The sequence below is a fragment of the Dermacentor variabilis genome, chromosome 3 (assembly GCF_050947875.1).
Source record: "Dermacentor variabilis isolate Ectoservices chromosome 3, ASM5094787v1, whole genome shotgun sequence".
Lineage (NCBI taxonomy): Eukaryota > Metazoa > Arthropoda > Arachnida > Ixodida > Ixodidae > Dermacentor > Dermacentor variabilis.
This window is the reverse complement of record NC_134570.1, coordinates 237,535,582-237,547,744: the sequence shown is the minus strand read 5'-3', so window position 1 is coordinate 237,547,744 and position 12,163 is coordinate 237,535,582. Positions and strand designations below refer to the sequence as shown.

The window sequence follows — 12,163 nt, the reverse complement described above, 5'->3', positions numbered from 1 at the left end:
GAGACGGGCAGGACAGGTGCACATGCTGAATACGGGAAATACTTTGTAGAATGAAATTGAACTCTGTCAAAACACCAGAGCTCTGGATGACAGGTTACGGTGTGCACAGAGGCGTTCTGCTAGATTTTAAAGCGAAGCTTTCTATGCCTCCTCCCTTATAATTTCCATTTCTGCTGCTCCTGCTGTCACTGCCTTGCCAGCCGAGGCGGTGGGTGGTTTGAGAGCGTGCATAATGTACATGAGAGGGACTCAGGAAAGGCGTGTGCGAGCCCTTTTAGCGAGAACTTCGTGGGCATCGCTACAATACTCTCTGAACCCCTTTGGCCGTCATAATGCCCACTACTAAACATGGCAACAGTTGCGGGCAAACAATAATAATTTTACTTCAAGGTATGAAAGGGCACGTTACTGCTATTTCTAAAAAGTAAGCACCGCGCAGTTTTGTGCACGTGGATCACTGACTCAGGGCATGCAGAGACGCAAAGCCGCACTAAAGCACCGCAGCGTCAAGACGACAACACGCTAACGGCTGTTCGGCAAATCAACGCTTCAGCCCCGATGCGATGCGCTCGTGTAAGGGAATTAGAGCGTTAACTTTCACGTAAGCTACGAAAAATGGCGCGCAACAGCGCCTCGAGCAAGCACGTCTTTCTGTATTATAACATTCAACATCACATCACGACTGTGGTAGGCCGTCAGCATCATCGCCAAATATCGTCAGTGAACGCAAATAGAACAGCAAGCTGCGCTTATGTCGATTCCCACAGTGCGTGGGATCTGCCTCTGTTGTTTATAATAATAATAATAATAATAATAATAATAATAATAATAATAATAATAATAATTGCTTCCAGGTAGCGTAAAATAAATAGCCTCGAAAGTAATATACACACGTAGTTTAAAAGAATATATGTATTTATGCCTTGAAAACGAAACCGAAATTGCAATAACTTCGACCGACGGGTGTCGCCGCGATCGCTGCTGAGTCTCGCGGCGGGCCGCCGGGTGCACATGTGCGTGTTCTCCGTGACTGTCTTGAAGTTGTGAGTAATTAGATTGTTTTTCGCTACGTTTAGGTTGCACCACCTCGTTGTTTTCGTGTACTTTTGTGCTCATCGACGCGAAGGGAGCATCTGGACTGAAGGCGACGCGATTATGCGTGAGAAAGAAAGGCATTAGCGGCCTACATCGGTGTTTCTTTGTGACAGTGTGTTTACTATGCCTACGACGGCCGTCATTCGTGGTCAACGAGAAAACATCTTCCATTCAGCCTGGTCAGTGATGAAGTGGCCTTTTTTTGGGCGGAATCCATCGTCATCATCGTCCATCCACTACGTAAACGAAATGGCGTGCCCAGAGTACACATCGTGACAGCGCTCCGCCTTCAAACCGAGGGCCTTTTGCAAGGCGCATGGACGGCTCATATGAAAGGTACGTACGTGGTCACATTCAGCGTCGCGTTTTTATGGTGCGTCATTGTGGTAGTAATTTTCGCGTAATTTCTTTAAAGGACAGCACAAGGTGTGTTGGATGCGAGTGTAGTATGTGTACTTCAGGCGGAGCCTACGGGCACCGAACGTGAAAAAGAAATGAAGATATATCGGATGTTTCATTGTTCGTGTGTCCTCAACTAATTGTGACAGCACATAGAGTTGTAGAGAATTAAGTACTGTTACGCGTCAGTATACGGCGCAGGCAGGTAAATAATACTTTGGTTTGGCTAATTCATTCTGTTGCCTAAGATGGGCGCATACTTATACCGGTGTCACACGGCCACTTTCGATCACGATTGAGCCTGTTCTGGATTGAAATTTTCGACCGCGATTGGCTCCCGTCCGCAGATTCAGCAAGGAAGCCGAACGTGACCAGAAATTCGATCCCAGTCAGGATCGATCGCGGCCAAAAGTGTGCAGTGTGACAACCGTATTAAATGTCGCTTGTGTAATTGCACTCGTTTTGTTCTTATTTTTTATTTTTTGTCCCAGGTCACGTGGTAGGTAATGACGCAGGTAGCTTGCAATACTTGTGCTTTCATCGCTAGAACTAATACAAAAGAACCACAACCATCCCGGCTATGTGGTTATCCTTCGTTTTCAGTTGTACTCGTTTGTTCTAGAAGCTTTCTTGCCGTTGCGGATGAACGCGTGGTTGCGCTATTTGTTTATGAATTTATCTTTTCGTATAAATAAGTACACCGAGCCTGATCATATTTCTCTCGACCTTGAACTCGTTTTTTTTGGTTTCACGCACGCATGCTTATTACTACTACTATTTGTTTTCTTGTTGTACGACTGAACCTTGCCTAAGGCGTCCTGTCAGTGGTCGACAGTATTTCTGAAATGAACTGCACTGAACACCCTACGGCTATTCTATGTTTCACTACCTTATTCTAATGTCTAGTTATAAAGCGTATGGTTATGGTAACTATTCTTGGCTTGTATATATGTGTGTATTAGGCTGGTAAATGCTTAACTGTGTTTGCAGTTTTGAGAGGTTCTTTTATTAAGTGGTCAATCTCGAGTGGTATTAATGGTGAGTTGTTTTCTTGTGCCCATGCAGTTAGTCAGCATGAAGCAATTGCATGGGAACCGGCTGATTGTCTTGGGCCTACACATTGCTCAAAAGGCAGTGAAGATGTCTGACCCGACAGGTATACTTCTTTCATCACAATTGGCCCACATATTTTTTCCACAGGGGGATGAAGACCTCTCCCAGTGAGCTCCAATCACCTCTGTCTTGCGCTAGCTGATTCGAAGTGAAGCCTGCAAATTTCCTGACTTCATCATACAGTCTAATTCTCTACCGTCCTTGACTACCCTTGTCCTCGCTTGGCATCCGTTCTGTAACTCGAATGTGCCACCGGTTATCTGCCGTATGCATTACATGGTTGAAGAAGGCACTTGGGCTAGTTGGTGCTCATCGCAGACTCTATACATCAATAACTAGCGTGAAAAAGACGACAACATAAAGAAGCACATAAGACAAAACTCTAGACTTCAACTGAAATTTTTGCTGCACAGAAACATGGGATGCACAGAATGTCAACCGACGTAAACAACACAGGAGCTATCGGAACAAATTGATGAACAGGTTAATTTCACATACGAACACTCTTGGTAAGAGCCAGGGACGGCTGCTCACACACCTGTTCCCCACTTTCTTTATGCAAAGTGGTTCGTATATTTCCCTATGAACCTGCTTCTGGAGCTGCCTGAGCGCACGATTGCTTTGAAACTGCTTGGTGCATGAGCACGTATGGCGATAATTGGCCAGGTGGCCACTAGCCACTAAGGCACTGAAAGCAGCCCTATGTTCCCTCAAGTCAAACAGGTCGGTGTTTAAAAGACTGCTTCGGGGAACCAAGATAGGGCAGCTGCCAGTGGCTGGTGGCCATCTGGCCAATCATTGCTGTAGGTGCTCATGCACTGAGCAGTTTCAAAGTGCTCATCTGCCCATGCGGCTCTAGAGGCAGGTCGACATGAAAATATTCGAAGCACTTTGCATCAAAAAGTGGGTGATAGGTGTGTAAGCACCCCTTCCTTGGCTCTCACCAAAAAGAGTGTTCGTATCTCGAAATGAACCTATCCATCAATTTGCTCCGATATCTCCTTTGTCAGACAGGGAAAGGGAAAGATGAATGTTGCTTCCATCCGTCGAGGTCGCATCCCCTGAATCCTATGTTTCTGTGTAGCCAAAATTTCAGTTGAAGCCTAGAGCTCTGTCGTGTGTGCTTCTAGCTGTCGTCCGCTGTTTTTTTCGCGCTAGTTAATGATGTCTCATGTCTGCACTACATAGCCTGACCAGCTCCCTTCTTTACTCGTTATGTCAGCTAGGATATCAGCTCCCTTCGACTGCTTTCTGAACCACGCTGCTCTCTTCCTGTTTCTGCTGCCATCAGGATGGGAGTGGACATGACAAATGAAACTGAGTGTCATTTAGACAGAGGAGCAGTGAGATTTCCTGTGCTTTACCTTTTGTTGTTGTACATAAATGTTGAAATTGCACCAACACATCTTTTTCCACCTTGTGATTTTCCCATAGCTGTGACAAATGAATATATAGGCTTTAAGTAACTAAAAATGCAGTTTGCCTAAGAAAAAGAATACTTTTGCACTTAAAGGTAATGTGTATGATGCTCTAACTCCTTTGATGCATGTGCCTTGAGAGGTGTTGATGTTGTTTTCATTTCTTTCGGTAAGCTTTACTTGATGGGCATGACTTTATATAAAGAAATAAGTTCAGAAGAAACCATAATACCTGACAGGCAGAATTGTCGAGGTTGAGAGCCAAGTTTTCTTTCATGACATTTTTTTCAGGCTGTACTAGTTGACCCATGATGTTTAACAGTGCGGACTTGTACAAAGGACGTCGAAAGTGGCGAGAAATGGAGAAAAATGCTATCGCCTCTTTCTCCATCCTTTGTCGAGTTCACATTGTTGAACGTCATCGACCAATACCAACTAGCCTGTTTGCGTACCTGTACTAGTTGAGCCATTTCTACTATGGTACTGTAAACCGAATGTGATAAATTCAAAATTGGTGCCTTTTCTATCTTTGTACAAGTAAGTGTTTCATATAATAGTTTAAGGCATTATGGTTGATGTCATGTTTTGACACCACCATAACCTCATAAAATATCTTCATGCATGCGAAAGGTGGCTCTTGTACAAGTTGCGTGCGGGCCTGATATGGAGAACAAACCTGGCAGGAGGTAGAGCACATGCTGTATTGTAAACAAGACGCACGATTGCATTTACTTGGCAGTTATCGCAATGTTTTCTTATATTTACCTGCAGGAACATTAGTTATCTCATCTGCTAAGAACACTGGAAAAGATACATCACTAGACACTGGGAGCAGAAAGAAAATCTGATTTTGCAGTACTATTGAAGTCATGCAACATTATGTCTAACCAAACTGGCAGGGATGCTAGCTGTTAAAAACAAAGGGCTGATTTCAAGAAAATTTCGCATTCCTAAATGTGTAAGTGAAATGCTCTATGCTTATAAGCTACAAAAGATTTCCAGGATAATCATGCTAGTTACACTGGCCATTTGCTAATTCAGTAAGCTTCACTGAAGCTTGTTTTAAAATTCACAGTGTCTTTATACAGGGTGATGATAGTAAGTTTTGTGGAATTTTTAAATATAACCTGTTGCATATAGCATAATTCTAGTCCTTGAGCAGGAATATTCAAACAGGCAGACATATCTTGCACGAGAAATCTAAACACATGTTCAACTAATTAATGAAAATCTATAAATTAGCTTTTCAATTACTTCATGGCACATATAAACAAGAAGAAAGTGGCTTAACCGAGGGGCCGATGTTTATTAATCTTATCCTAAGAAGCTAGCAAACACTAACACCAAGGACAACTTAGGGTAAATTACTTGTGATTAGTCAATGAAATAAAGAAATTATAAATTACTGAAAATGAAAGTGGATGAAAAAACAACTTGCCACAGGTGGGGAACGAACCCACGTCTTCGCATTACGCGGGCGATGCTTTACCAATTGAACTACAACAGGTGCCTTTTCCCCATCCACTTTATTCGGTATTTCTGTTTCCTAGTAGAACTCTAGGAGTGTTTGCCAGCGCCACCACATATATGAAGCACATATTGTAATTTACGAATCATAGCCAGTGAGATTACAAGATGCATCAACTTTGGAATTGATTTCCAGAATGACCATCAAACTTGCCGTAAAAATGCACTGTTGTTCCACTTGCTTTTTTAACAAAATGTACTTTCTGCACTGATGCACAAAAGTAACTGGAACACCATTGTATAGTGTTCTTTATCAGGGAATTATTCCTAAACTGGTGTCATCCTGGAAGTTCAAGCGCACATGTCTTCCAAGCTCACTGGCTACAATTCGTAAATTGCAATATGTGCAGTAAAATAATTAGTTACGAAGTGAATAGTGAATTTTTTTAATTAGTCGAACATGTGTTTAGATTTCTCATGCTAGTGATGTCCACCTCTTCAAATAATCTAGCTCAAGGACAAGAATTATGCCATCTGCCACAGGAAATTTTTTAAAATTCCATAAAACTTAAACATGATCACCCTGTACAATGCTACTACAGTGCTAAACAGCCAGCAGCCTAATCATCACATTTAAGAATGCTGTAACAACACTGACAAGTGCACTAAAGTTTTCTGCGCTTCACAGATAAAAGATGTTGGCCATTAGAATGTTTGATCTTAGTGTAACTTACAATCAGATAACCAGCAAGATCAAGTGAAAGCAGATGACAAACTTCATACATGAAAGACTTTAACTGTCCTTTGATTAAAATAGCTAAACTTCTGTAAAGCATGATGCATTCACTGTGTTGTTCCAGTTCAAAGCATCTAAATGATCAGATGCTAAAGAGTTCTTGCTTGGAAGATCTTTAGTGAAAACCTCTGTAATAAAAATACCAGCAGGATTATGTGCTTGCTTAGTGGAGATGTCTCAAGATGATGTAAAAAGGTGTAGGTAGGGCTTCTAGTAGAGATGCCAAATAGTTCTGAGAGAGGGGTTGTCACCAGCAACTGTGTAGGTCATAGATTAAGAAAAAAATAAAGGTCAGCTTAGTGATGCTTAGTATAGTGATGCATGCATTGTTTGTGATAGTGAGTATAGTGATGCTTGCATTGTTTGCCTGGGAAATCTGAAGAACAGCATCGTTTGTGCCTCTTGTTAAAAGAGCAAGCTTCTGTGAAAATGCTTATTTCTATTCCTATGAATGATGTATATTCCTGAGGAGGCAGGCAAAACAACAATGCCATGTGTTATATTAACCGATGAATGTAAGGTCATTGTTTAGGCACGTAAACCCTGCGAATTTGTTTTTGCCTTGTGGCCACCACCTCCTGTGAAATAATGGTTGGCATTTACACTATTGGTTTTGGGAACAAGGCATTAATGTCAAAGTACCTCTTGATGGTTACCCTGCAATGTATAGCGAAGCATATGTCTGCGCCTTATTTTCAATATAACTTGCTTGTAGGGAAAAGTTGCAGTGAGATGATGTGGCTTCTCATTGTAAACTTATCGCATAAGACAGGATTGATATATTTCTAAGCAATTTATTGGACTCAACACGAGCATCTTTATTTGTGCACATTCCAAATTGTAGTTTTGGGTCAGATGTCACGCACGAAAACAAAGTACCCAGCGTTATTGCTGTAATATGACGGCGGTTAAGGAAGTAATGCCTCCAAACACACTACTTTGCCAGTAGTACTGCAAACATTTTGGCTCTTTGTCATTAATGCACTGATGTTTAAGCTATAGAATGTCACTTGCCCCATCTTCCTATCTCTTCGCGTTCCAAAGTAATCGATCAATGCATGGCATCCAGTGGTGATGTCCGCTTGAAACAGCGGGCTGTAATTGAATTTCTCACTGCAGAAGGTTCTACGCCCTTCAACATTCATTGCCGTCTGAAAGCAGTTTACGGGGATGCCTGTGTTGAAGTCAGCATTGTGCGGAGGTGGGCAAGGACTGTGAAACATCAAAATCCAGCCGCATCAAACGTCCAGGATCAGCACCGAACTGGACGGCCTGCAACGGCTTCTGATGAGGATCATCAACATCAGGCAGATGAGTTGAATCGGGTCAATCGCAGGATCAAGCAACACCAGATTGCAAAAACACTCACCATTTCCATTGGTTCAGTGAACCAGATAATTAAGAAACTCCTGGGTTACAAGAAGATTTGAACTTGTTGGCTATGTTTCAACTTTTTCATGTCAGTCTTCAGTTGCCGTGGCACCCAACAAGCGCAAGTCTTCTTGTAACGCAGGTCTTTAATGATGTGGCTCACTGAGCCAATGGAAATGGCGAGTGTTGTTGCAATCTGGTGTTGCTTGATCTTGTGATTGCCCTAAGTCAACTTATCTGCCTGATGTTCATGACCCTCATTAGAAGCCATTGTGGGCCGTCCATTTCGGTGCTGATCCTGGAGATTTGATGCGGCAGGATTTTGGTCTTTCACAGTCCTTGTCCACCTCTGCACAGTGCTGATGTCAACACAGGCATCCCCGTAAACTGCAGTCAGATGGCGATGAATGTTGATATGTGCACAACCTTCCGCAGTCAGAAATTCAATTACCGCCTGCTGTTTCAACTGGACGTCACCACTGGATGCCATGAATTGCTCGATTACTCTGGAACGGGAAGAGATAGGAAGGTGAGGCGACATTTGATAGCATAAACATAAGTGCATCAATGATAAAGCGTTCAAAATTTTTGCAGTAATATTGGCAAAGTAGTGGGCTTGGAGGCAATAATTTCTGAATTGCCCTCATTTAATTGTGTAGCCTCTCTCTCCTACATTCATGATGTGGCAGAATAAATGCCTTATTTTTTCGAAATAACGATTTCTTGGAAGTTAGTACCATCTGTGCTTGTTTTCTTTATCGTGTTCTTCATGTGATCTTGAAATATTCAAGTGAATGATGCAGGGAAGCGCTGCTTGTCATGTTTCGTGTACTCTTCCTGACATTGAATTACAACAAATCATTTTGCAGGTAGAAAACAAGCAGATGGCTACAGTGATCAATGAAGAAATGACTTCATCTATGATGGCTCGCCTTAGGACATTGGAATGGAGCTACACAAAGGCATCACCAGCCTTGCCTGTGCCCCGGAACATTGGTTTGAATAAGACCGTTCTTCAGTGTAGAACGACCACAAGACTTGTCACCACATACAAGGCGTAGTGCAAGCTCTAAATATTGTACAGGTGGCTAGAATAAATGACCCTCCATGCAGTCACTCTTCCTGTATCTGTGGTAAATGGACCATTTCACGCAGAACACTCACATATTCTTATGTGTTTTCTCACAAAGTTGCTATGCCATGCGTTTGGAAACACATTACCTATTTATGCACTCCGTACATAACATTTCTATGTGCTAGCCTGACTGTAGACTTACAAAACATACAATGAAGTGCATGTGTACCCGCTTCAATATGCCATACTTCAACACCCTTATAGCAAGGGCTATTATATTGCTCATTACACCTGATAGGTGAAGGGGTAATATATTCCTGATCACACCCTTACACCCCATGGGTCGAAGGGTAATATGTTGTTCAAAACACCCTCAAGGGATAGGGTGTTATTGGAATATAGAATAACCATCATAAGGGTGTAATTACCTATAAAAACCCAGCTTTTTCTAGGGTGCTAGGGGGTTAGTTATAGACACTCAAAAAAACCCTTAGGGGTGTAAATTATTTTACAGTGTAAGACCCAGCAGACTGCCTGTGCAAAACAAGGCGATGCAACCCTTTCCTACCGTTGCAGCGATATATAGCGCCCCGAGTTTAATGCGACGCGTCTCATTTTCCGAAAAGCGTATTGCGTGCAGTGTAAGCCCCAGTACACTGCCTCTGCAAAACATGGCGATGCAACCATTTCTACCGTTGCAGCGAGAGCGCGACGCGATATAAAGTACCCCGATTGTTATGAGCCGGGTCTAAGTTTCCGAACAGTGTATTGCGAGCAGTGTAAGCCTCTGTAGACTGCATGTGGAAACATGGCGATGCAACCATTTCTACCGTTGCAGCGAGAGCGCGCAGCGATATAAAGCGCCCCGAGTGTTATGCGACGCGTCTCAGTTTCAGAAAAGTGTATTGCGAGCAGCGTAAGCCGCAGTAGACTGCCTGTGCGAAACAAGCCAATGCAACCCTTTTCTACCGTTGCAGCGAGAGCGCGCAGCGATATATAGCGCCCCGAGCTTTATGCGACGCGTTTCAGTTTCAGAATTGTCTTTATTGCGAGCAGCGCAAGCCCCAGTAGACTGCCTGTGCAAAACAAGGCGATGCAACCCTTTTCTACCGTTGTACCGGAAGCGGGCAGCGACATAAAGCGCCTGAGTATTATGCGCGCGTCCCAGTTTCTGAAATCTGTATTGCGAGGAGCGTAGGCCCCAGTACACTACCTGTGCAAAACATGGCGATGCAACACTTTTCTACCGTTGCAGCGAGAGCGCGGAGCGATATAAAGTGCCCCGAGTGTTATGCGACGCGTCGCAGTTTCAGAAATGTGTGGTGCGTGCAGCGTAAGCCTCAATAGACTGCCTCTGCAAAACAAGGCGATGCAACCCTTTTCCACCCTTGTAGCGAGAGCGCGCAGCGCTATAAAACGCCCCGAGTGTTATGCGACGTGTCTCAGTTTCCCAAAAGTGTATTGGGAGCAGCGTAAGCGCCAGTAGACTGCCTATACAAAACATGGCGATGCAACCCTTTTCTACTGTTGCAGCGAGACCGCGCAGCAATATAAAGCGCCGCGAGTGTTACGCGACGCGTCTCAGTTTCAGAAAAGTCTTTATTGCGAGAACCGTAAGCCCCAGTAGACTGCCCGTAGAAAACATGGCGATGCAACCATTTCTACCGTTGCAGCGAGAGCGCGACGCGATATAAAGTACCCCGAGTGTTATGAGCCGGGTCTAAGTTTCCGAACAGTGTATTGCGAGCAGCGTAAGCCTCTGTAGACTGCATGTGCAAACATGGCGATGCAACCATTTCTACCGTTGCAGCGAGAGCGCGCAGCGATATAAAGCGCCCCGAGTGTTATGCGACGCGTCTCAGTTTCAGAAAAGTGTATTGCGAGCTGCGTAAGCCCCAGTACACTGTCTGTGCAAAACATGGTGAAGCAACCCTTTTCTACCGCTGCAGCGAGAGCGCGGAGCGATATAAAGTGCCCCGAGTGTTATGCGGCGTCTGAGTTTAACAAATGTGTAGTGCGTGCAGCGTAAGCCCCAGTAGACTCACTGTGCAAAACAAGGCGATCGAACCCTTTTCTACCGTTGTAGCGAGAGCGCGCAGCGATATAAAGCACCGTGAGTGTGATGCGACGCGTCTGAGTTTCCGAAAAGTGTATTGCGAGCAGCGTAAGCCCCAGTAGACTGCCTCTGCAAAACAAGGCGATGCAACAATTTTCTACCGTTGCAGTGAGAGTGCGCAGAGATATATAGCGCCCCAAGTGTTTTGCGACGCGTCTCATTTTCCGAAAAGTGTATTGCCAGCACCGTAAGCCTCAGTAGACTACCTGTGCAAAACAAGGCGATGCAACCCTTTCCTACCGTTGTAGCGAGAGCGCGCAGCGATATAAAGCACCGTGAGTGTTATGCGACGCGTCTCAGTTTCCGAAAAGTTTATTGCGAGCAGCGTAAGCCCCAGTAGACTGCCTGTGCAAAACATGGCGATGCAACAATTTTCTACCGTTGCAGTGAGAGCGCGCGCGATATCTAGTGCCCCGAGTGTTATGCGACGCGCCTCAGTTTCCGAAAAGTGTATTGGGAGCAGCGTAAGCCCCAGTAGACTGCGTATGCAAAATATGGCGATGCAGCCCTTTTCTACCGTTGCAGCGACAGCGCGCTGCGATATTAAGCGCCTCGAGTGTTATGCGACGCGTCTCAGTTTCCAAAAAGTTTATTGCGAGCAGCGTAAGCCCCAGTATAGACTGCCTGAGCAAAACATGGCGATGCAACACTTTTCTTCCGTTGCAGCCAGAGCGCGCAGCTATATATCGCGCCCCGAGTGTTATGCGACGCGTCTCAGTTTCCGAAATGTGTATTGCAAGCAGCGTAAGCCCCAGTAAACTGACTGTGCAAAACAAGGCGATCGAAACCTTTTCTACCGTTGTAGCGTGAGCGCGCAGCGATATAAAGCGCCGTGATTGTTATGCGACGCGTCTCAGTTTCCGAAAAGTGTATTGCGAGCAGCGTAAGCCCCAGTAGACTCTCTGTCCAAAACATGGCGATGCAACAATTTTCTACCGTTGCAGTGAGAACCCGCAGCGATATATAACGCCCCAAGTTTTATGGGACGCGTCTCATTTTCCGAAAAGTGTATTGCGAGCACCGTAAGCCTCAGTAGACTGCCTCTGCAAAACAAGGCGATGCAACCCTTTTCTACCGTTGTAGCGAGAGCGCGCCGTAGTATAAAGCGCCCCGAGATTTATGCAACGCGTCTCAGTTTCCGAAAAGTGCATTACGAGCTGCGTCAGCCCCAGTAGACTGCCTGTGCAAAACGTGGCGATGCAGCCCTTTTCTACCGTTGCAGCGACAGCGCGCTGCGATATTAAGCTCCTCGAGTGTTATGCGACGCGTCTCAGTTTCCAAAAAGTTTATTGCGAGCAGCGTAAGCCCCAGTA

General features: G+C 44.7%; 1 long non-coding RNA gene across 1 annotated transcript; it reads left to right on the top strand.

Annotated features, from left to right (window-relative positions):
- The first annotated feature begins 1,003 nt into the window (after positions 1–1,003).
- LOC142574440 (uncharacterized) lies at positions 1,004–8,776 on the top strand. Its single transcript, XR_012826538.1, has 3 exons — positions 1,004–1,431; positions 2,560–2,650; positions 8,529–8,776. It is a non-coding gene; the product is annotated as an uncharacterized LOC142574440 (long non-coding RNA).
- Positions 8,777–12,163: the final 3,387 nt, after the last annotated feature.